The sequence below is a fragment of the Nomascus leucogenys genome, chromosome 15, assembly GCF_006542625.1.
Source record: "Nomascus leucogenys isolate Asia chromosome 15, Asia_NLE_v1, whole genome shotgun sequence".
Taxonomy (NCBI): Eukaryota; Metazoa; Chordata; class Mammalia; order Primates; family Hylobatidae; genus Nomascus; species Nomascus leucogenys.
The window spans coordinates 40093749-40117483 of record NC_044395.1 but is presented as its reverse complement, the minus strand read 5'-3'; the positions used below and the strand labels follow the sequence as shown (position 1 = coordinate 40117483).

Here is a 23735-nt window from a genome sequence, read left to right as displayed (position 1 = left end):
CTACCCAGATTTAGCACAGGCCCTATAGGTTAAGGGCTGAGTCCTGCAAGACTACCTACCACTTCAGATATCAACAGCAAGTGGTGGGTCCACATATTACCCACACTTGTGTCTAACTTGGCTACAAATCAGGGCTTCCTACAACCTTCTTTTGGTTTCTATAATTTATTTTAATAGCTTAGAGAACTCAGGGAAGCACTATACTTATGTTTACCAGCTTATTATAAAGGATGTAAATGAACAGCTAGATGAGGAGATGCAAAGGGTGAAGTCTGGAAGGGTTCAAAGCACAGGAGCTTCTGTCCTTTTAGAGTTGGTGTGCACCACCCTCCTGGCACTGGATAGGTTCACTAAGTCAGAAACTCTCCATACCCCCTCATTTAGGGTTTTTATGGATGTTCCATTAGGCATGATTGATTGAATCATTGGCCATGGGTGATTAACTCAATCCCCAGTCCCTTTCCCCTCCCCAGAGGTCAGGTGTGTGTGTGGCAGGGTCGGTGGGGGAGTGGGTGGGGAAGTGGGGAGAGTAGGTTGGTGGGGCTGGAAATTCCAACTTTTTTTTCCCTCAATGTAATTTTTATTAATGCATTATCTGTAAGCACTATTTATTTCTGCACCTACAATGGTTCCTGGATTCTAAACAGTCATGGAGTTTAAGTTTGTAACATTGGTTTAATAACAACTTTTCAGAGAACAAAAGATGAAATTTTTCACTCCATGAAATATCCCATATTCTATGAGTCAGCACATGTAAAGCACACATAACAGAACCTGGTACAAAGTAAGTGCAAGATGAATGTTAGCTATTATATCTATGACATTAAAATGTGAAAAGATGACACCTTAGCATTGAAGAAATATGGTTTTTTAAATCAATATTATAAAGTTACTTTTAGTGTCGATTTGTTGAAATTTATTATCTTTATCCCAGGGAATGCCTTCCTTGGCTCTTGATCTTTATTTTCCTTGACCTGCTAACAAACTTTTTTTTTAATACTTTAAGTTCTAGGGTACATGTGCACAACGTGCAGGTTTGTAACATAGGTATACATGTACCATGTTGGTTTGCTGCACCCATTAACTAGTCATTTACATTATGACATAATGCTATCCCTCCCCCATCCCCCATACATTATGACATTATGACATAATGCTATCCCTCCCCCATCCCCCCACCCCACGACAGGACCCGGTGTGTGATGTTCCCCGCCCTGTGTCCAAGTGTTCTAATTGAATTCCAACCTTTTTATAATAATGTTGGTTCTTCCCACAACCAGCCCCCATCCTGAAGCTGTCTAAGGACTTTCAGCCACCAGTTATCTCATTAGCATAAATTCAGGTATGGTTAAAAGGTACTTGTTATGAATAAAAAAAAGATGCTCCTGTCACCTCTATCACTCAGGAAATTTCAAGGGTTTTAGGAGCTCTGTGCTGAGAACCAGGGATGAAAACCAAATATATGTATATTTTCTATTATATTGTATCATCACAGAAGTCCTAAAAATTTAGTTTGAATTCTCTTGCAGTGTCTTGTAACCTTGAGCAGGTGATTAAACTGCTTTAAGCCTCAGTTATTTAATCAACTCAATTGGGACCTTGCATGGATATGGTAAATGGTGTATGTAAAGTCCATGTATTGAATGTGCTTGGAATTCAGGAAGTGCTTTTATTTTATTGTTTTATTATTATTATTATTCATTTAAAACATACTTATTTCCCAAGATTGAAGGATAAAATAGCTTTTATCAGTTATCCCACCTACTAATCAAACCGTTTTTATTTCTGGAAACTTCTCTACAACTTACCTAGTCTCCAAAAGGAGGTAGTCAGGAATGGTCATTAGGTCAGTGGAATTATTTAGTGATTTGCCCCTGGAGCCACATGTGGAATGGTTTTCCATCTGAGGTTTTGGTGATAGTTCCACTACTTTTTTGCCTCATGATTGGTAGTCCGTTCCACCTTTGAATTTTTATATCAGTCTGCAAGTGAACAACTATTGGCTCCTTGGGGGATTGATTCTCAGTGTTGCAGCAAGATCATATAATAAAATTAAGTCACCAAAAAGGGGATTTTTTAAAAGGCAGTAGAGAAAGGGGTGTATCTCTGGATGAATGCTGTATCAAAGGTGGCCAAGATGGAGTATCAAGAAATATGCTTGCTTTCTTGAGATGGTGGTACCATTTTCTGAGGAGGCAAAGCCCACACCTTTCCATAGCCTTTCTGTGGTTCCATGCATAGCTAGAAGTTACAGCCATCTGAGAGGGTTAGAAAGGATGTGTGGAGAGTTGGGATGAACCCAGATGTGACCACGTCTGCCCTGTGAATAACCTTGACTGACTCTCCTCTACCTGGGGGATAGATATTTGGTTTGATGTAGGAGGAACGCCATAACCTGCATCACTCATACCCACTATGACATTCTAGTTGTATGGAACTATGGGGCAATCCTCTACATTCAGCTTGATTTCCTCCACCTGCATGCTTCTCTTCCCCCTTCTCCCTTTCTCCCCTGGCTTGCTCCTATCCAGCCTTCAACACTAATCCCACGTGTCATGTCCTCCTGGTGGTTTTCAATCTTGGCTGCACATTAGAATCAGGAGGAGCTTTTAGAAGTCCTGAGACCAGTTCCCAATCCTGAATGATTACATCCAAATCTCTGGGATGTGGACCCAAGCATCAATGTTACTGTGTTTTTTTGTATGTTTGCTTGGGTTTAATCACATCTCAAGTGATTTCAACGTGCAGCTAATATTGCGCTACACTGTGGCCACCTTATTCTTCTTTGTAAATCTAGCAGCCAGCACAGTGCCCGGCACAAGTTAATCTTCAGTAAATATTTGTTGAATGACGGAGTGAGGGTGTCATCCTGAGACACTTTATCTTTTCAGTTGTATATCTCTAAGACTGGCCTTTCTGCTTGTTGTAACAGTGCCTTGAGGACTGGATCCTTTCTTCTGTGACCTATATCTCCTATGTTTATTCCTGGGGCTTATCCAGCTTATTTTTTATCTTTCTTAAAAATTGAAGTTTTAAAAGTCAAATTTCTAAACTTTGGTTTTTTATATAAAAGTAATATATGCTTATTTTAGAAAATCTGGACATTAGAAAGAAGAGGTGGGGGAGCCCACTCTCACCACCCACAAGCAAACTGGTTCCTTGTTTTCTTAACCTTTCATAATTTGTTGGCCTTTGGGGTTGCTTGACCCTCTGGCATGCCTCAAGGAGCTCAATTGCTGCTGTCTCTGCTCACCTGGTGAACTGGCCTATGAGTGCCAGGAGAGGAGTGTGTCATGAGAATAGCATTCTTGGGAGCCACCAGGGCTAACTCCCCTGAGGGCCAATATGCAAGGAGAAAGTGTTTTCTTGTGCTAATCTGGCCTTCCTCATTCAGGCAGGATGTATGCTGGGTCTTATTAGGACAAATGATGACATTTGTATAACTTCTTTAAAATAATAACTTAAATATTTCCCAGTCTGCTCTTACCCCCTTGTCCTCCAAAAATATGGGATGAGATTGCAGCTCTGGATCACAGTGTTTATGCCTTAGTCAGGATAGGCTAAACCCCAGTGTCAGTGGCTTAACACAAGGAAGACTGCGTTTCTTGCTTGTGCAATGGTCAAGTGTGGAGTTGTCAGAGGGCTGTGCTTCATGTGTCATTGAGGACCCCGGCTTCTTCCATTTCCTGGCTTCACCATCTTCTAGGGGCTCAGATCCTTTCAGTGATGCTTTGCATCCGTTTGTCAGGTAAGTGAATCAGGTGAGCAAGAATGTTCACCCTTGATTGCCTCAGCCTGGAGGCAAAATACTCACTTCCCCTCATTTTCCAAGGGTAAGAACTAGTCCCACAGCCTCACCCAGATGGAATGGGGTGGGGTGGAAAATGTAGTCTAGTTATATGCCAGGAAAAAGAGGAGAAGACACACATTGGTGATCACTAGCTGACTATACCAGTCATATTTCTCTTATTGCTCAAACCATTATGACTGAGCCTCATTTGGGCCATATGGGTGCTTGGTCTTGGTATTATTTAGGATATAGGTTGGGCTGCTATAACAAAGGCCAAAATGACAGTTACTTAAACAATATGTAAGTTTATTTCTTTTTCACTTAGAGCATGAGCAGTCCAGTGCTGATCTGGTGGCTTCAGGGTGCACTATATCCTCAAAAGTAATTTCCATGCAGTGGTTCTAGGTGACTGTTTCAGCTTCTACTATCATATCCATATTCTAGTCCATAGACGAGGGAGAAGGAAAGTGGTGGGCACAACCTGAAAGCTGCACACATCTAATGGTGTTCACTTATATTACATTGGCCTGAACTTTAGTCACATGGCTACCCGCAGTTCCAAGAAGATTCGGAAAACTGGGTGGGGATATGGTGGAGTCTATTATCAGAATAGCTGGGTAGGGTACAGGGAGAAAGAGATGCTAGATGACTAGCAATCTTCCTAACAAGTTATAGGAAGCACATCTTAGTGGTTAAGAGCATGGGTATCAAGCCATACTGAGTGGTGAATTTTAGCTCCACCTCTTACTTGCTTTATGACCATAGACAAGTTACTTAATCTGTATCTTCTTTTTCTAAACTTTAAAATTGTGTACTATTTTCTGATGCTTTTCCAGACCCACTTACATCCTTTATCACTCTTCTCTGTGCCCTGAAACACTTACCTTTTGGAATGCATCACCTGGATTCCCGTTGGATTTGACCAATAAGAGGCACTGGCAGGATACAGGAGGGTGGTAAGAAAGAGAACCCAGTGTACCTACTTCCTTCCCATCAAGCTGTGGGATAATATGGCTGTGTGATTCTACTGAAGGCCACAGATACCATAGAATGGCCCTCTCTTACAGCATCCTGTCTTGCTGGATTCTGATAACTTCCCCTTCCAGCTTATGGGTGTATTAGGGTTCTCCAGAGAGACAGAACCAATAGGATATATATAGGTATCGTTGAATGAGAGGGAATTTATTAGGGGAATCTGCTCTTGTGATTATGGAGGGTGAGAAGTCCTCTGACAGGCTGTCTGCAAGCTGGGGAACCATGGAAGCCATGGTGAGGCTCAGTCCAAGTCTGAAATCCTCAGAACCATGGAACATGATGATGTAACTTTCAGCCCAAGGCCAAAGGCCTGAGAACCTGGGTAACCAGTGATGCGAGTACTGGAGTTCAAAAGCCAAACAACCTGGAGTTCTGATGTCCAAGGGCAGAAGAAGAGTGTCCCAGCTCTTGAAGAGACAGCAAGGATTTGCCTTTCCTCAGCCCTTTTGGTTCCATCCAGGCCCCCAGCCAATTGGATGGTGCCAATCCACATTGAAGGCAGATCTTCCCCACTCAGTCTACCTACTCAAATGCCAGCCTCTTCTGGAAACACCCTCACAGACACACCCAGAAATAATGCATCATCATCTCTGTAGGTATCCCTGAATTCAGTCAAGTCAACACCTAAAACTAACTATCACAGGGATGGTAGCAGCTCCTCATGGTGACTAGCCCCAGGGTGCTTCATCATCATTTGCTGTTTTCCTTCAACCCTTTTGTAAATAGTTGCTTCATTAGACTGTCTTCAGTCACTCCTTTTGCACCTACCATCTGTTTCCTGATAGGACCCTGACTGATACAATGGGGATAATAATAGTATTGACCGCAGCCCATGGTGGTGAGGATTAAATGCATTATGTGAGAAATGCCTGATTGTAGTAACCACCATTAAATGTCTTTCTGTCTGATACCTTCAAGTATGGTCAAAGCTTTCTGAAAGATTTGGCATATAAGTTAAATAATACTGTCACTTATCTCCTCTACCCTACCCTGTTTCAGAAGGATGGGTTGAGATTCAAGACTTTTGAACAAATCTGTTCTAAGATAAATGTAAAGTTTCCTCCCTCTCATTTATATGGGGATGAAAAAAGGAGAAAGGAACCAGGCTGGATTCACCTACTGTGTCAGGCACTTTATATTTTATACATATAACCTTTGTACCCAGCTTATGGCTTGGGTCATGTCACCCACAGTTGTACCCCCAAATATAACAATTTCCAAGCATTTGCCTGCCCATCTTATGAGAAATGAAGTCTTTTTAAAGGCCACCCTCCAGTTTTATGTCCAGGAATCCTTAGGTGGTGCTTATTTGCATGCACAGAGTCAGTTCTGGCTGCTCTAGTGTCTTGTCAGGGGAGCTGGGATTCAGAAACACGATATTGAGGCCCGTGAACACCATGATAACTGCTCCATGCCCTCTCTTTTCCACTTGACACTAGCCGTTGCTGCTGCTGCCCCTACTCACACCAGAACTTGGAGGCTTGGCCTTTGCTTACTTGAGAGCCTGACTGGTTTCCCAGGGTCCTACTCTCTCCTGGCTGCAGGGATGAGGATGCTACTCTCCTGTGCACTCTCTGAGTGGGCCCAGGTCCTTCTGATTGTGACACAAGCCTACACCTGTCCTAGGTTTTGAGATTGGGTTGGCTATGTGTGCGTAGCCTTGAGCTGGCCTCCAACTGACAGGGGCATCCCTATCCCCTGCCTTGCACCCGTGATGTACCCTAGATCTCTCCACCCCTTAGAAGCCTATGTATCCTGCCATCCTTCTCCTCAAGCTCTGAACACAGCTGCTGAGAGCTAACTTTTTCTCAGGATGATTGACAGTGGAAAATTCAATTCCCTTCACAGGAAACCTCACCCTACCACGGGTGTGTGGTTTGGCCTCCTGTTCCAACAAAACAATCACAGAATAGTTCAGCGTTGTTACACTTCCCCAAATCTGAGTAACTCAGTCTTTCCCATGATTAATCTTGTTGGGCACATTAGTTTATTTCATTCTCAGAACAACTTAGTGAAGCAGATGAAATTATTTTCATTTTCTGAAGGAGGAAACAGAGGCTCAGAAAGGTTAAAGGATCTGCCCAGAGTCATTTGGCTAGAGGCAAAGATTAGATTCAACATATAGTCTCTGGCTCCAGAGCCAGTTTCGGTTTTCTAGGAAGGAGAATGCACAAGTTGGTCTCCTCCTAGGGAGACTGTATTGGGAATTGAATAAATATGTTAAAGTATCCAGCACAGGGACAGGCAATACAATACATGGATATTCAGTACATATTTCTTGAACAAAAAATGACTGGTAGGCACTCAAAACTATATATATATAATATATTATATATATATAAAATATATATATTATATTATATATATATAAAATATATATATTATATATTATGTATATATATTATATATAAAATATATATATTATATATTATGTATATATATTATATATAAAATATATATATTATATATTATATATATTATATAAAATATATATATTATATATTATGTATATATAAAATATATATATTATATATTATGTATATATATAAAATATATATATATTTTATTTTTTTAGACCACCAAATAATGATCAATATTATCTGAATATTGATCTGAAACAACAACCATAAAAACTTCTTTTCGCTTCTTTCATTTATTTCCTGCCCTTTCTGCCCTTTCCATCCATTCATTCCTATGTATTGCAGCACAGAGTCCCCGGGACACGAAATCTCTCCTGGTTTCCCAATAGTGCTGATACTATTTCTAAAGGAAACAAAACCTTTGCAGCAGCACAATTTGGGGCAAGGCGGTAGAAGCCTAAGGAGAATACAAAAGCACAATTCAGGGCAGGTGGACTCAAACTTGGATGTAAAATTTATCACCACTCCCCTAATATTGGTTTGCAAAGTGATATTACACATTGCTCAGGAAGTGAGTTTTATTTCAGGGTATTCTAGTTGGGAGAGAGAATGGAGTAGGAAGGGGGAAAATGACAATGAATTCTGAAGATAAATGGTTATCTGCTTTGGCTAAAAAAAAAAAAGATCAAGGAAAGAGATCTGGAGTAATGGGATAAAACAGATATATGCTCACATGCATTTGCACAGCACACACACACACACAGGAAAATGGGAAGGGCATTTTCCCTGCCAAAAAGATGTTTCTGCTAGAAATAAATGGAACTGTGGCCATTCATTCCTGAAAATTAAACACAAGCGTGACTCCCCAGAAATGATATTTCATCAGTTGTTAAGCACTAAGGGAGTCAAAAGAGTGTATAAATTACTAGTGTGATTTGCTCAAGGATACTATGATTATGGTTTCTGGGGCACATTCTTGCTGGATGATCACTGTGGAATTTATCCTGTTTGTTTTTTATTACTCTCACACTCCTCAAATCAGTTTTGTCCAGTGTGGACACATTAAATTAATTTGATATTCGTGGTTTTCTCTCTCTCCTGCTCACCCCCTCTCCTTTCCAGTTTCTCTCCTTTTCTCACTCTCTTCTTTCCCTCCTCCATCTCTGCCTCTGTTTCCCTAAGTCAGTTGCACCCTCCTCAACCCCCGCTTTCCTCCTCTTGCTCCCTCCTCCTTTTTCCATCTTATATTGGAATATGGACAGAAAAGGCAGTGCTTGCCTTCCTAGGGCTCTCTGCCAGAAAATGGAACAGGTCAGATTATAAAAGGGGATAAAAAAAGAATGTTCCTTGGCAAAATGGGGGAAACGTGTTCAGGGATGGTTTGCTGTCTCTTGCTGTCTGCTGCCTGTTGAAATACACTCCTTACAGGACCGCTGCATATGAACATTTATCCCCATGGCACATATGTGTGGTTATGTTAATGTCAAATATGTATAAACATTTATTTCTGCTTAATTCTCTTCCCCCTGTGACCTTTGTACCCCCAAATCTAGAGTGGACAAGATTACTGATCCCCTGATGGTAAGGTTTATTAACCTTTTCTCAGGGATTTTTTAAAAGATTACTGGGAAGAGTGGACACTGAGACTGCTTTCAGGTTACTGTCTAACAGTAAATAGCTTTTGGAAACTTTAGGTTCTTAAGAAAACACAGAAGGGACATGTGGGTACAAAACCTGGTCTGGAATGAATCCTGTGGAAAATACAGGGTTTGGGGCTGGTGGGGTGGGGTACGATAGTCTACTGCTGGGCTCTGTAAACCCGCCAGGGCTCCTTTGTTTGTCTCTCAAGAGTTTGCTGTTTACTGTCTGTTGACCATGAATAAATGTCCATTATTGTTGCTCTTGTGGTTGGTCAGCCAGAGAGTTAGACTTTAGGCTCCTTTTATAAAAATATTTACCTGTTAGCTCTAAAAGTCATTTTCCCTCAAATTCAAACGGGGACTCCAGACTGAATATTTGCTGTGAACTAAGGAGTGTGGCAGGCAGTTTTATGTCGCTGTCTGGCTGTGGTGGGGGTTAACTTCAGTTGAACAACGGATACCTCCCCCTCCATTGGTTCCCCTCCCATCTTGTAGGCGGGTGATTAGGATCAAAAGAATTAGCACATTTAAAGCATTTAGAATAGCGCCTGAAAATGACTAGCATTTAATAAATATTATTCTCATTCTACTGCTTTCCTAGTTTTTTTTTTTTTTTCCTGTCTTCCACTCCTTGCCTTGTCACTCTCAAGTATGGCTCCTTACCCTGAAGTCCATTTTGTTTCTCCTGTCTTAATTCATTTGCTGACATTGAAAAAAGATAGAAAAAGGAATTAAATTACAAATGGCTTTATTAAATGCATTATAATAAAAAGAGCTAATATTTATTGAGTGCTTTTCATGTGTTAGATTATAACATTATGTCAGTCATCTTAAAACAATCCTGTAAGACAGGTACTATTACTTCCCTCATCTTACAGATGGGGAACTGAAGCTAAGACAAGTTAAATAACTTGCCAAATCATACCTGGTAAGTGGTAGGGCCAGGGCTTAAACCCAGCCCTGTTCTTCTCTATTGCTAGGATTCCTAACCACCATCTTCAGTTCCAGAGCAAGTCACTAGAACCCAAACTCCTGATTCTCAATTACAGATTCTTGGCAGAACCCTAATTTGTGACTAAGTATGTTTGACTACAAAACCTTAGCTTGACCCACTCACAATACTGCCTACAACTTGCCACACACTGCAAGCTAGGCTCAGGCATGCGAGGGTGAGTGAGACACAATCCTTCCCTCAAAGGACTGGTAACTTAATTGGGAAGAAAGATCTATTAACAGGAGCATTTACAACGTGGAGTTCTAGCTCCTTCAGGCCAGTGGGCACTGATGGGCTGCGTGACCTTGGGCAAGTGATCTAACCCCTGTGGACTTCAGTTTCCTCATCTGTGATATGGGAAAGCAAATATCTACTTCATAGGATTATTGGAAGGGGTTAAGTGAGATAATATATGTAGAGTGCCTAGCACATATTCGGCACTCTATGAGCAATTTCAGTTATTGCTGTTATTATATGGTGACTGCAAGGGGGACATGGGACCCCAGAGAATAGGAACCTGACTCAGTCATGGAGGTCAAGGAGAGGCCAGGCTGTCTTTCTGGATGAAATCCATCCATCACAGTGTGACCCGAATGGCATCATGTATGTCTCAGAACAGCTGGCGGCAGCCATTGTGAGCTCTTCCTCTGGGGTCCCTGTGACCAAATGCTGAATAATAAAGTGCAGAAGAGTGAAGCTGAATCTTCTCTCCCATACAAACCCAGATTTAGCATGGGAACGCTACAAAGTGGGACTGTAACCTTGTTATCTCCTTCCTCAAATGCTGTCCACACCCTCATGCCTCACAGTGTCTGTTTTGCTTACTCTTAAGAAGTCCTTAAATTTGGCTCAGTAGTATTCAGCGGGACAAAGCTGTTACACCGTGCCCACTTACATTTCACTCCTTTTTCCATCCTTATCAGTATTGCTTTTTACTATCAGCTTCTTATAGCTGACATTCCACACTGTTTACCAAATGAGAGACTAAGGGCTCCACTAAAGGAATTTTAGGGATATAACCTAGTGTAGGTAGGTTGGTATTTGCCAGACTTAGGAAATAAAACACAGGAGACTCAGTCAAATTTGAATTTCAGATAAACAGTGAATAATTTTTTTAGTATAAGTATGTCCACTACAATATTTTGGACACAAAATACTAAAATATTTTGTTGTTTATCTTCAGATAAACAGATAATTTCAACTCAGATCCAACTGGTGTTTCAGCTGGCAGCCCTAGGTGTAGGAGCAACATCTGGGAATGCTCTGCTCTTTGCATTGGATTTTGGCTTGCTCTTAGTAGGTGTGATAAATGGTGACTCAGTTCCATGTCACCAGGTATTCAGTTGCCACTGGACTCCATTTAGGTGCTTACATCACTGAGGCTTGATTGCTGCTATGCATATTATTTTATCACCTCAGTTAAAAAATGGATGCTTGAAATTAACCCTTCCTACAGTAGAAATCCTAAACAACTTCAGGGATTTGATGCATGCTCCACTGTGTGCAATATATAAACACAGCAGACTGCCTACTCCTGGACTGGTTATATGGCTTCTGGGGTCTGAATGTTAAGGTTTTGATTTCTTCCATTCTTTCTTTTAGCAGAAGCTCATGTCTGATGGACTCCATTGTGGAGAGTCAGAGCATCTTAGTGTCCTCATAGGAGGGAATACCCAATGCCGTCCTCCTTAATGCACCATCACTCAGCCTCTGCTAGAACATCTGAGCAGGTGTTGTGTGAATGGGGGAGGAGCTCCTGTTTCCTGAGAAAACCTGGTCTATTGTTACACAGTGATCATTATTATAACGATTTCTTTATAGAGAGCTGAAACCTGACTTACTGTTTCTTACACACAGTTGTCCATGTTTTGCCTTCTAGAGCTTTCCAACATTTATTTTACTGAAATGGGAGGAGTTCCCGTATCCCCATCACAGGGCCTGTGACAAGGGCGTGGCTCGCTTCTTCAGTGCCCCGCTGCTCAAATTCCTAGAGGGAGCATGCAGACAGGCAGGTTGTGGGGAACGTTTTTGGGCTCCAATCCCACGGCAGCATCCAGGGTTGAGTGTTTACAGCTCCCGAAGCCCCAGTGGGTGTGTGTTACAGTGTGCTCTTCCAGTTTTGCTGTCTGCAGGCCGCTTGTGTTAATCAGCTCAGTTAGACCCTCTGCCTTATCGCAAGGACAGAGGGCTTTCTGTATCCTGCGTTCTTGCCCTAGTGTACCAGAAAAATCGGATCACACGTGGGCTTGGAGGATGGGTGCAAGGTTTTATTGAGTGGTGGAGGTAGCTTTGAATAAGGTGGACGGGAAGCCAGAAGGGGGATGGAGTTGGAAGGTGGCCTTCCGCTGGAGTCAGGCTGCCCCCAACCAAATTCCGCTGTCGATGGCCTGCAGTGTCAGGTGGTGTCTGGTGGTGTGCTCTTCTGCTCCTCTCGACGTCCAGCCATGTCAGGTGGTGTCTGGTGGTGTGCTCTTCTGCTCCTCTCGACGTCCAGCCGCTTGTGTCTGTGCCCGCTAGGGTCTCGGGTTTTTATGGGCACAGGATGGGGGGTGTGGCAGGCCAAAAGCAACTTTTCGGGTGCAAAAACAGAAATGCCTGTCCTCATTTAGGTTTGTGGGCACAGGCCCGAGGATGGAGCCCTTGCCAGGGACCCCACCCTTCTCTACCCAGCACTTCCCTGCCCTCCTCCCGTATCATTACTATGACCCAACATAAGGATATATTTTATGTTTAGACCCACAAACACAAATGCAAATATAAATATAACTAAACAGAATTTCATGGAATAGCAATTACTCTTATTTGGCTGCATCTGGTATTTCCTATTATATTCTGTTTCATTGATTTAAAATGCGGGTCAGGACCCTGTTAAATTGATTTCATGACCCACAATTAGGTAACCAACTACTGTTTGAAAAACATTATTGCTCTATAGTGTTACAGAGCAAATACAGAATAAGTGTATTCCTCATTTCGTTCTAAAAGATTTTGAAATATTTGAAGGTTGTCATTATATTATGTCTTAATCTTCTTTTTTCTACACTAGATATGGCCGTTTCCCCATGCATTCCCATCCTGCTCAACACCTTCTGAGTGCTTTCTAGCTGAGAAACATTTCACTTAAAATTTGGCACTGAGACATGAGCACATCACCTGACATATAGCTTGGCCAATATGTGGCATTGTGGGACCATTAGACCCCTTGATTTCAACTCCCCTGCCTGAGTTTATATCAATCAGTTAATTAATATTCATTTGGGTATAGTTATAATTACTAATTTACCTAAAATACCTAACCTAGCCCATTTTTTTTTTCTGTTTTGTCTATTATGGTATCTTGAAATATTTTTCCTATTTGTTGGGGTGGGGAGATGGGGAGCTCAAATCAAGTTGACAATTATTCATGTTTCCTGGATCTGCCCAAAACTCAGGAAATATAAACAAAAAGAAACTATGTGTCTAGCACAGTCTAGCACAGCAATAATTAAAACTCCATGAAAATGACCATATTTGGTAAGAAAATGGCTAACAGGTTAATAATAGTTAATATTTCTAGAACACCTGCTGCAAGTTAAGCTGGACTAAGAGCTTTACATGTAATTTACTCATGAATTTCTCACAGTCCTTTGAGGTAGATACTATTGTAACCACTGCTTACGAAATGAGGAAAAATGGCTTTACAGAAGTTAAGTCGTTCAGCCAATATTATAGGACTAATAAGTGGCAGAGGAGGGGTGATTCCAGGCCCATCTGACTGCTAAGTCTGTGTTTTAAAATCTGTAACTGCCTCCCACAGAGAGGAAACTGCCTCTGGTGGTTTAAAAAGAGAGAGTGACTATAACATGCCTAGCATAATGCTTACATGGAGGCTTAATAAATAGATCTTACTGTCTCCTATAAGGAAAGGGAACAGCTTAGTAGCAAATTCAGGCCACTAAGAGTCCCCAGGAGTCTGTGAAAACTGTCTAGATTCATCACTAACCACAATGGGGCAGGCCTCAGAGTGCTTTCCAGTTGGGAAGTAAGCTCTGGAGTCAGGAAACATCTTTCTTGTACCCATGAGATGGGAGGCAACGTAAAATAGTGGTTAAGAGCAAGAGCTGCTCACACCTGTAATCCCAGCACTTTGGTAGGCTGAGGCAGATGGATCACCTGAGGTCAGGAGTTCAAGACCAGCCTGACCAACATGGTGAAACCCCGTCTCTACCAAAAATACAAAAATTAGCAGAGCATGATGGCACATGCCTGCAATCCCAGCTACTTGGAAGGATGAGACAGGAGAATAACTTGAACCAGGGAGGCAGAAGTTGCAGTGAGCCAAGACTGTGCCATTGCACTCCAGCCTGGGCAATAGAATGAGACTCCATCTCAAAAAAGCAAAAAAGGCAAGAGTTCTGCAAAAACGGACTTGAATCTTGGCCCTGTTAATTTCATTAAATTAATTTCAGGGTTTTTTGAGGCTTTTGACACAGTTATTAGCTAAAAAATCAAATGTTCAAAGATATGGAGCAGTGCCTAATATCTGGAGAGCAGCACTACCATTTATTCTTTCATTTATAATTGAGAAAGTTTTTGATGGTACTAACAGAACAAAGTGGTGGCAGGAGGTTTTGGAACGGCTGGTTTAAATGGCTTCAGGAGACTTCAGTTTTTTGTTTAGCTACATGATTGAATGCATAATAAATGCTTTGTGCTTTTGACTATCAATACCTAGAGAAAGTGCATCAGTGAAGAGATGCAGGACGTTCAACTGATTGGCAAAAAGCAAGCTTTAGCTTGTCTTACAGGATGCTTAGTTTGCCAGTACACTTCAGACCAATGGGACAGTCATAGATGGTATGACAGTGTTTAAAGGCAACAAAAGGCTACATCTCCATGTGGCCAGCCCTGTCATGAGCCTCACTAAGCTATTTTGAATATTTTTAAGCAATGATAAATTTTAAAAAAATTAGACCCCACCTAAAGTAGTACATAAAGTATAGCAGGATTTCTGTATACTCTGCAATCAGTTCTTTGAAAGAAAAGTCAAAAAGTAGAAAATACAAGAAAAGTTTTTGGGATATAATTTGAATGACTGTGAAAACATGACCTTTGATACCAAACTCATTTGCTCACTCCTTAACTTGACGGCAAAGCCCAGTATGTACAACTGCGTTGAGTGTGGGTGGTCTCCAAGGCCACACTGCTCTCTGAATTGATTTTGAGTTTTGTTTGTAAGATGATCACAGTCATGTTACACTGACCTGAAGGGCATATATATACATAACACTAAAAAAAACACTCTGCCTCATTCTTATTTCAAGATGAATTTCTATACAGACTAGATATGTTTTTTTCTGAAGATCATATCAATTAGGCATTTTGAAAATGACTTAAAATGTTTTCCTTAATGTTCTCAGAAAACAAGTTTCTTTTGTGGTTTTAACCAAAAAAGTGCCCTTTTTGTCACTGGATTCACCTAGCATTCATAATTTTTTTTTCATACAATGAATTAAAATTTGCTAAAATCATGGACTAGCTTTCTGGTTGGATTTCAGGTGAGATGTATTTTAAGGCCAGAGCTTTTCTCAATATTTGATTTTTTCCTCAATATTTGATTTTTAAAAAATATACACATAAGTGCTGCATTTATATCTGCTGTTTAAATTCTGTCATATTTCACTTCTAGACATTTAGTATGGCAAATCATATTTTACTTAAGCATTCGTAGTTTGGAGTATCTGGTACTAGCTAAGAAATAATTCTATAATTGAGTTTTCTACTCACCATATATGGATCATTCCTCATCTATAATGTGCCCCAAATGCAGCTTCATTTTCCAGATACCTTGACACAGAGTAAAGTTTTTCATCATTTAGGTGCAAAAAAAAAAAAAAAAAAAAAAAAGGCAAGAGCTCTGCAAAAACCAGACTTGAATCTTGAATCTTGGCTCTGTCACTTATTAGCCATGTGATCTCAGGTAATTCACAGGACCTCGCCTAGCCTCCAGTCCACATGGGTAACACATGGGTAATAATATCTACCATATTGATGGAATGAGATAATGAATGAAATCATCTGGTTCAGAGGAGACACTCCATATGTGCCAGTTCAACATGGAAAACTCGATTATGATCTTTCTTCTCGTATAATATCATGTGCCTGTTTCCTTACTTAGGTTGAGATTCTGAGTGCATAGAAATATAGGCCCTCGAATATTCTAAACCAGTGGATCTCAAAGTGTGGTCCATGGACAAGCAGCATCAGCACCATCAGAGAATTTGTTGCAAATGCAAATTCTTGGGCCCCATCCAGGCTTACCAAATCAGAAACTCTGGAGCGGGGCCCTGCAATCTGTTTTACCAAGCCCTTCAGGTGATACTGATACAGCTAAAGTTTAAGAACTACTGCCCTAATGGCACTGAAGATTCTGAGTCTTCTCTTGTTTTCAACAGGACTCAGTCAAAGCTCTAAAGAGGCTGCATCTTTTGGGTAGATATTGTAATCAAATACATAGAATGTGCAGTTTACTTTCAGGTTGTTTCCATTTAATCTTTTTACTGTTGTTTATCCCAAACTGGCCATTTTCTGATGTTCTCTTTCTTTCCTCTATTTAATTTGAAACCCCTGTTGTATATACCTTACATCATATAGGTTGAATAGAAAGGAGCCATTCCCAGACCCTCAGGTAAAGGAGACAAGTAACATTCCTAAAGAGCTTTCCTGGGCCATCCCTGCATCCTCAGCACACGGTACCTGCAGGGACTATACTTCCTTTGCCTCCTTTAAGTTCCTGGAACTTTCTGAGAATTTTTCTGCCACAAGATCTTTGCACATGATATTTGCTTGACCTGGAATGCTCTTCCTGCCTCCTTTATGTGGCCAAACCTTGTCTTTTAGGTCTTTACTTACATATCTCCTTGGAGAAGGCTTCCCTTTTCATCCTCTCTAAATGGCCACTTTCTCCCTAATTGTTAACCCCTCTGTTACTGCAGTCCTAGTCTGCTCCTTTTTTTCATTGCACATAGGCCAGTTTGTAATTGTAGACTTGTTTATATGTTTTAGTAAGACAAAGCCCATACCAGGGTATTTGAGCATCTAGCAGAGTACGTGGATTATCAATGTAATCAATAATTTTTTTTTTGATGGCGTTGGGGGAACAGGGTGTCATTCTGTCACCCAGGCTGGAGTGCAGTGGTGCCATCCTAGCTCACTGTAACCTCAAACTCCATCACACCTGGTCAATTTTTTATTTTTATTTTTATTTTTTGTAGGGACAGGGTCTGACTATGTTGCTCAGGCTGGTCTTGAACTCCTGGAGTCAAGTGATCTTCCTGCCTTGGCCTCCCAAAGTGCTGGGATTACAGGAATAAGTCAATGTGCTCGGCCAATATTTCTGAATGAATGAATGAACCATTATAGTTCTCATATACTTTGCCTTCTTTCAAACTTTATTGTGTTTTCAGTTAATCCTCTATTTAGGACTTAATTTTTTTATTTTTTATTTTTTTTTTAGACAGAGTCTTGCTCTGTTGCCCAGGCTGGAGTGCAGTGGCGTGATCTCGGCTCACTGCAACCTCTGCCTCCCAGATTTAAGCGATTCTCCTGTCTCTGTCTCCTGAGTAGCTTGGATTACAGGCACCTACCACCATGCCTGGCTAATTTTTGTATTTTTAGTAGAGACAGGGTTTCACCATGTTGGCCAGGCTGGTCTCCAACTCATGACCTCAAGTGATCCATCCGCCCTGGCGTCCCAAAGTGCTGGGATTATAGGCATGAGCCACTGCGCCTGGCCAGGACTTAATTTTTTCTAGTTATTTCTAATTTTTTCTAGTTATTTTTAATTATTCCCCTCTCTCTCCCAATCCATACTTTGGACTTTTCTGAAGACTTGTACCTAGCATGATACTGGCTCTATGGCTGAGATGCAATAAATGCTTTCTGATTTCTTGATCAATAACTTATAGAACATTTAAGACATGAATTTTAACTTCTTCCCTCACTTTGAGTTTATGCTGTAAAACAAATTTTTCTCCTGAATGGAACCATCTAGACTGTCTGGAACCATTAGGAATGGTGAGAATTTCCCCACTTCTCTGTCTTTCCTTGGCTTTTAAAAAGGTGTAAGACCTGTTGGTCTGTAGTGCATATTCTGGAGAGAGAAGAACTAAAATTGCTATACAGGTTGTGGAGGGGTCATTTCTCTCACTGTTCTTTCTATCTATGAACTGAAAATATATGTTTTCAGTATAAACATCCAATAATTACTTTCATAATGGGGATTACAAGGGTTCTTTAGGGTGAACATTCTGATCTTCAGCTATTGTGAAACTCCTTATTTTTAATAGTGGCTTTATGTCGTTGTTTTAGAAACTCAGTATGATTCCAGTTTTAGAAACAAAAATGTGTCCATATCATCACTGGAAATCAGAGAGGAAAACATGATTAGTTTTTTTTGCTCATGAAAAGAGGAAAGGGAAGCAATCATAATAGAATGATATATTGTAGGGCGGATGGAACTGAAGCTGCTATTAGTATGCAATTACATTCACCCAGTATCTCAATGGAATGATCAATATGATTAGAAGCTTGGGAGCTTCTTTTAAAGTGGGCAACATCAATTAATCAACTAACTCAGTGGTTCTCAATCAGAGGCAATTTTGCCCCCTAGGGGACATTTGGCAATGTCTGGAGACAGTTTTTGTTTTCATAAATGAAGGTAGAGGGGGTGGTTGCCGCTGGCATCTAGTGGGTAGAGGCCATCCCTACAATGCACTGGGCAGTCTCTCACAACAAAGAATCATCAGCCCCAAATGTCAGAGGGCCGGGGTTGAGAAACCCTGCAATAACATCAGTCAAAAAAGTATTACGAGTTTTCAATACTCCCAAGGTTTCTGTAGTAGTAGTAGCAAATAATGTTTAGAATAAGTATCATGTATTGAATATGTACTCCATGCCAGGATCTTCATATTTACAGCTGGTCTGTCTCAGTCCGGGTCTGACACCAGTTTGTTTGGGGCCAAAGTCTCTACTCTTCTTCCTTACCCCATTTGGTACAGGTGCATTTTCTCTGGACATCAACATGTCTATCCTCAGTTTCTTGTGTTTATATAGATAAAATTATGTGTTTAGTGCATATTAGGTAATATGCTTACAGAAGAAAGCAGTCAAGCAAGAAGAGACTGGTGTGTCACTATGGGTGTGAAACTAAAAACATCCCGGCAAACAGGCCTCAGATCTCTAACTTAATAATCCAGCCAAACTACCTACGTAGCATGGTAGCACAGAGCCTGGTCCTCAGTAGGTACTTAATAAATATTTGTTGGAAAACTTTTTTCATAATCCACACAGAGTCCTTGGTAAGCTTCAAATGGAGCAGGTTGTTCAAATGGTCTCTTCTGTTGCATAACATTTTATTTGTTCCAGGAGCAGTTTCTTCATCCACAGGCACCTGATATTTCCAGAACTACACAGGTGTCGTACCTTGTGTATCTTCCCACTTGCCCTCCACATTGTCCTCCTTTTTGTTTTTCATTCTTTCACTCTGAGACCATCTGGTCCTGATAAAGCCTCATCCCCTTGCCCTTTCCTCTCCTTATGACAATGTACACTCAGTATCCTCTGCTTTAGACACTGCCAGTATTCCCTGAATTATGCTCCTGCCAACAGTTTGCAGGGCAGGGCATGTGTCAGAATCTTCATAGGAGGCATGTGCTATGTGAAAAAGCTTATTTGAGAATATGATTTTATATTTAGAAAAAGGCAGGAAAAAACACACTAGAGTTGACCCTTGAACAATGCAGGAGTCACGGGCGCCGACCCCCGCACACAGTTGAAAATCCAAATATAACTTTTGACTCCCCAAAAACTTAACTGCTAATAGCCTACTGTTGACTGGAAGCCTTACCGATAATATAAACAGTTGATTAACACATATTTCGTATGTTATATATATTAATACTGTGTTCTTACAATAAAGAATAAGCTATAGGAAAGAAAATGTTATTAAGAAAATCACAAGGAAGAGATGATCATCATAAAAGTCTTCATCCTTGTCATCTTCACATTGAGTAGGCTGAGGAGGAGGAAGAAGGGGGTGGGTTGGGCTTGCTGGCTCAGGGTGGCAGAGGTGGAGGAAGATCTGTGTGTAAGTTGACCTGCACTGTTCAAACCTGTGTTGCGCAAGGGTCTGCTGTATTGCCATTGTAAAACAGAGAACTGAAAGAAAAGCTTGGAAAAAAAACTTCTCACCTGGTGATCATATAGGGGTTTATTAACTCTGGGGTTGATGTGACCATTTGATGTTTATAAAAAGAAGAGATTAAAAGCAAAGGTGTTTAGAAGCATGGCAGCATATGCTTTCCTTCCTTGTGTCCATGCTTTTGCTCGAAATATCCTCCTTCTCTCAGCACCTGGATTTCTTGGAACCTGCCCTTTTTTTCCTGTGCGTCATTCCTCTACGCTCCCATAATGCTTTGTGTCTAATCTCTAGTGTGTTCACCATCATTTTTTATCTTTAGCATACTACACTCTGATGTAGTAAATACTTCTGAAAGTGAATTGCAGGAGCACTGTGACTAACCCCAGTGAGCCAGCTGGAAACCTCAATGTGCTAGGAGTCATTTCGAGTGGATTCTAGGACTGCACCTTTAGAGATTCAGAAACTTGGAGGTGGAACATGAGGAGTTTAAATTTTTACATGCTTTGGTTTCATAAGTTACACTTCAGAAAGTGCTTGAAATGGAACTTAAAAACTATCCTTACTTGTTCTAGGAGCAAAACAAGAATTTTGATCAAAGCAGCCTGGGTGCATTCAATCATTGGTTTGTTCATTCAACAGTCATTAATGGAGAGCTACCAATTGTAGTGATGGTCCCAGGTGAGGCTGTGTGTAGTAGCTGTTCCTTATGTAGTCATGTTCATCCACTCTCCTTTTGCTGTTTGGCTTCTTTGTCTTTGCAAGCCCAAGCCCATTCTTAGGGCCCATTCAGTCAAAGTATTAACTGGTAAGGACTTTAAATGTTTGTCAAGAAGGGGTGCTGAGAAGAGTGAGAGGGGAAAGAGATTTGCATTTTAATAAGAGTATTTAAATTCCTTGGTATTTCAAATTACTGGAGAAGAGGAGGGTTTCTAACTTTTACTGTGCCCAGCACTTGACCTGTATTATCTCATTTAACCCTTGCAATAAGTTTATTAGGCAAGTGTTATTATTTTATAGAGGAGGAAGCTGAGGCTGTCCGTGTCTAGAAATAGATAGAACATGGACTAGAGGCAGGTCTTACTGTAAAGGCCCTGCTCATTCTCCTCTATCCAGATGCCTCTGTTACCTCAACATTCTTCTCGCCTCTATGCTTGTTGGGAACAGCTTGGTATCACTGGACCATCCTGGTACTCGTCCTGTTTTGAGTGAAAGACTGCTCTCTGGGCTCCCCCAAAGAGCACTAAAATTGGCCCATCATCTTCTTAACTTTCTTAGGAATGAGTAAATGACAACTTGGGTCACTTTAGAAAGGATGCTGACCTTTAGGATGAGTGCATAGATCTAAAGAAAGCGCAGATGTGGACTGGTTCACTACGTTGCTGTTAGTGAAGGTGTGTTCAATTTTTATTGTAAACATACTGTTTCCATTAGACATAAACCAGACATCAGAATCTCCAGCCAAGTGTACTTACTGAAAGATGTTATTGATAACTTCTTGCTAGTCAAATTCAAAGTCTTTTTTTGCAGGCCTTAGTTCCTGAACAGTAGATTCAGGAACTAAGTTAAGGCCTGAAAAGATTATTTGTTTTCTGCATTTGATGTAGAACTTATTCACAGATGAGGAAATTAAAGGCACAGGAGAGAAACATTGGTCTCCAGCAGTGCTTTCTGCCTGTGCTTCCATGTATCTGATTTACTGGGTATTAATTTGAGGAGTCTAGGCTAGGTCCACCTGATTGAATCAGAAGATTCTTGAACCCACAAGCTGTGCCTAGCACTTCATTGCGGGTCTAAGAACCTGTAACATTTGATAGAAGGACCCACTTCTTAAAACTTCCTCTGGCTTCCATGCCTTTACATTTTCCCAGCTCTTCTACTTCTCCAGATTCTTCCTCTTCTCCCTCCTTCTTTCCCTATTTTCCAGTTGTGGACATTCTCCAAATGAACTGATCTTCAAAGCTTCATCTCTCTTTTTCTCTACACCTCTGTCCTCAACTTCTCACCTAGTCCCTTGCTCCTTGTTTCCTTTTGCCCAGAGGACAGTAAGTCACTCAGCATCTTTCTCAAACCGTTTCCTCTTCTCAACTGTGCTTCATCTGTCATTGGTCTAATGATCCATTCTTCTAAGACTGCAAGATCTGTTCTTCCTATGATTGGACTCAAAGCCTAGGTTAACTTGATTACTTTGTCCTTTTCCCCAGGATAAACAACGAGTCAATGAGAAGAATAAAATCTTGCTTCAAAGAGTTGATATCTTTCTTTATGACATTGGATATCTCCAAAGATATGGTATCTCTCATTTCCTTTTTATCACCTCTGTCAACCTCACCTATCATTGCTTCCTGCAACTATCCTAGATAGTCTCTTGAAATAATAATAGCAAATGTATATTGAATACTACATGCATTGTGCTGAGTATTTTACATTTGTTATTTTCTTCAGTCTTCACAACCACTCTGTGAGATGCTATTTTCTTCATCTTGCCAAAAAGGATACTGAGATTTAGAGAAGTTAGGCAACTTGCTCGACGTCACACAGATACTGAATGGTGGAGCTACGACTCAGCTCATGCCTGTTTTGTTCTAAACTTGATGGTTGTAACTTGGAAATTTTGCTGCCTCCTAGACTATAGGATGGCATCTAGGAATGGGCAATTAGTAAAGATTAGTTTCCTTTCTTCTTTTTCTATCCATTACTTCTTCCCCAATTTGTATTAAATTCGCTCAAATGCTAGGTGAATCAGTGGTCCCTTCACTGTCCATAAGATAACCACTTCAGCTCCTAATTTGTGATTCAGGGTTCACAATGTGTAATACAAGGCACATTGAGGCAGAAGTTGTTTCTATCCCTGGCTTTGCTACTAAACTTGTTCTGTAACATTGGACAAGTCATTCAACAGCTATGCCTGAGCTTCTTCATCCAGCAAGTGAAAGGTTTAGTTGACACTTTCTTCGATTCTTTCCAGGCCTACATTTTTGTGACGTTGTTATTCTGCCTTCCCTTGTTTTCTCCTCGTTTCTGGTAAAAACCCTTTCCTCTATGCCTTCTTCCCAAGCACCCAGACCTTGTCATCTCCCTCTTGGCTGTTGCCTGTGCTTGCCCAGTGCTGCCTTTTCCTCTTCCTGCTGTGTCTGAACTCCACCACCCTTCCAGGCTCTTCCTTCTGTTTAAAGTTAGTGCCTCTCTCCGCCCTTCCCAGGCATCTGCAGTACTTGGATCTCCTGCTTTGTTGCTTGCCTGTTTTCTGTTCATACATCTTGTCTTCTCAGACAGATAACAGATCCTTGAAGGGCTGGTCAGCTGCTCTAAGTTTCTTTTGTGTGTACCAGGGTAGATGACTTTAAATGGAGTAGGTATTTCATAAATAATTGTTAAATGATTACATTTGGGCTTCATCTTGAGAGCAGAGTTTACTCAGTAGGAGAGCCCATCAGGGGAATCAGAATCAGGACACGCAACCCACCAGAATTGATGAGAGGTAAAACTGCTGGCAGTCTAATTAGGGAACTGCCACAATCCAGGGAGGAGTCCCTGAAGGCTGGACCTAGATAGCAGGTAAACAGAGGCAGGGAGCACCAGATAAGAGAGGCTTGGTGTGCGCTGACTCTGCCACTAACATCCTGGGCAGCAACTGCACAGTTACCTAGCTTTCTCTTCTCCAAGCAGTAGAGCTGCCCGGATGCCCAGAAAAAGCCAGGCAGAGGTGCTATGGGGCAGGCTCGGGCACCCCAGATCA

General features: G+C 41.1%; 1 protein-coding gene across 2 annotated transcripts in view; it reads left to right on the top strand.

The window, feature by feature from the left end:
* AMOTL1 (angiomotin like 1) overlaps nucleotides 1–23735 on the top strand; it is a 142330-nt gene that overhangs the window by 3625 nt on the left and 114970 nt on the right. The gene's annotated exons all lie outside the window — the stretch shown is intronic.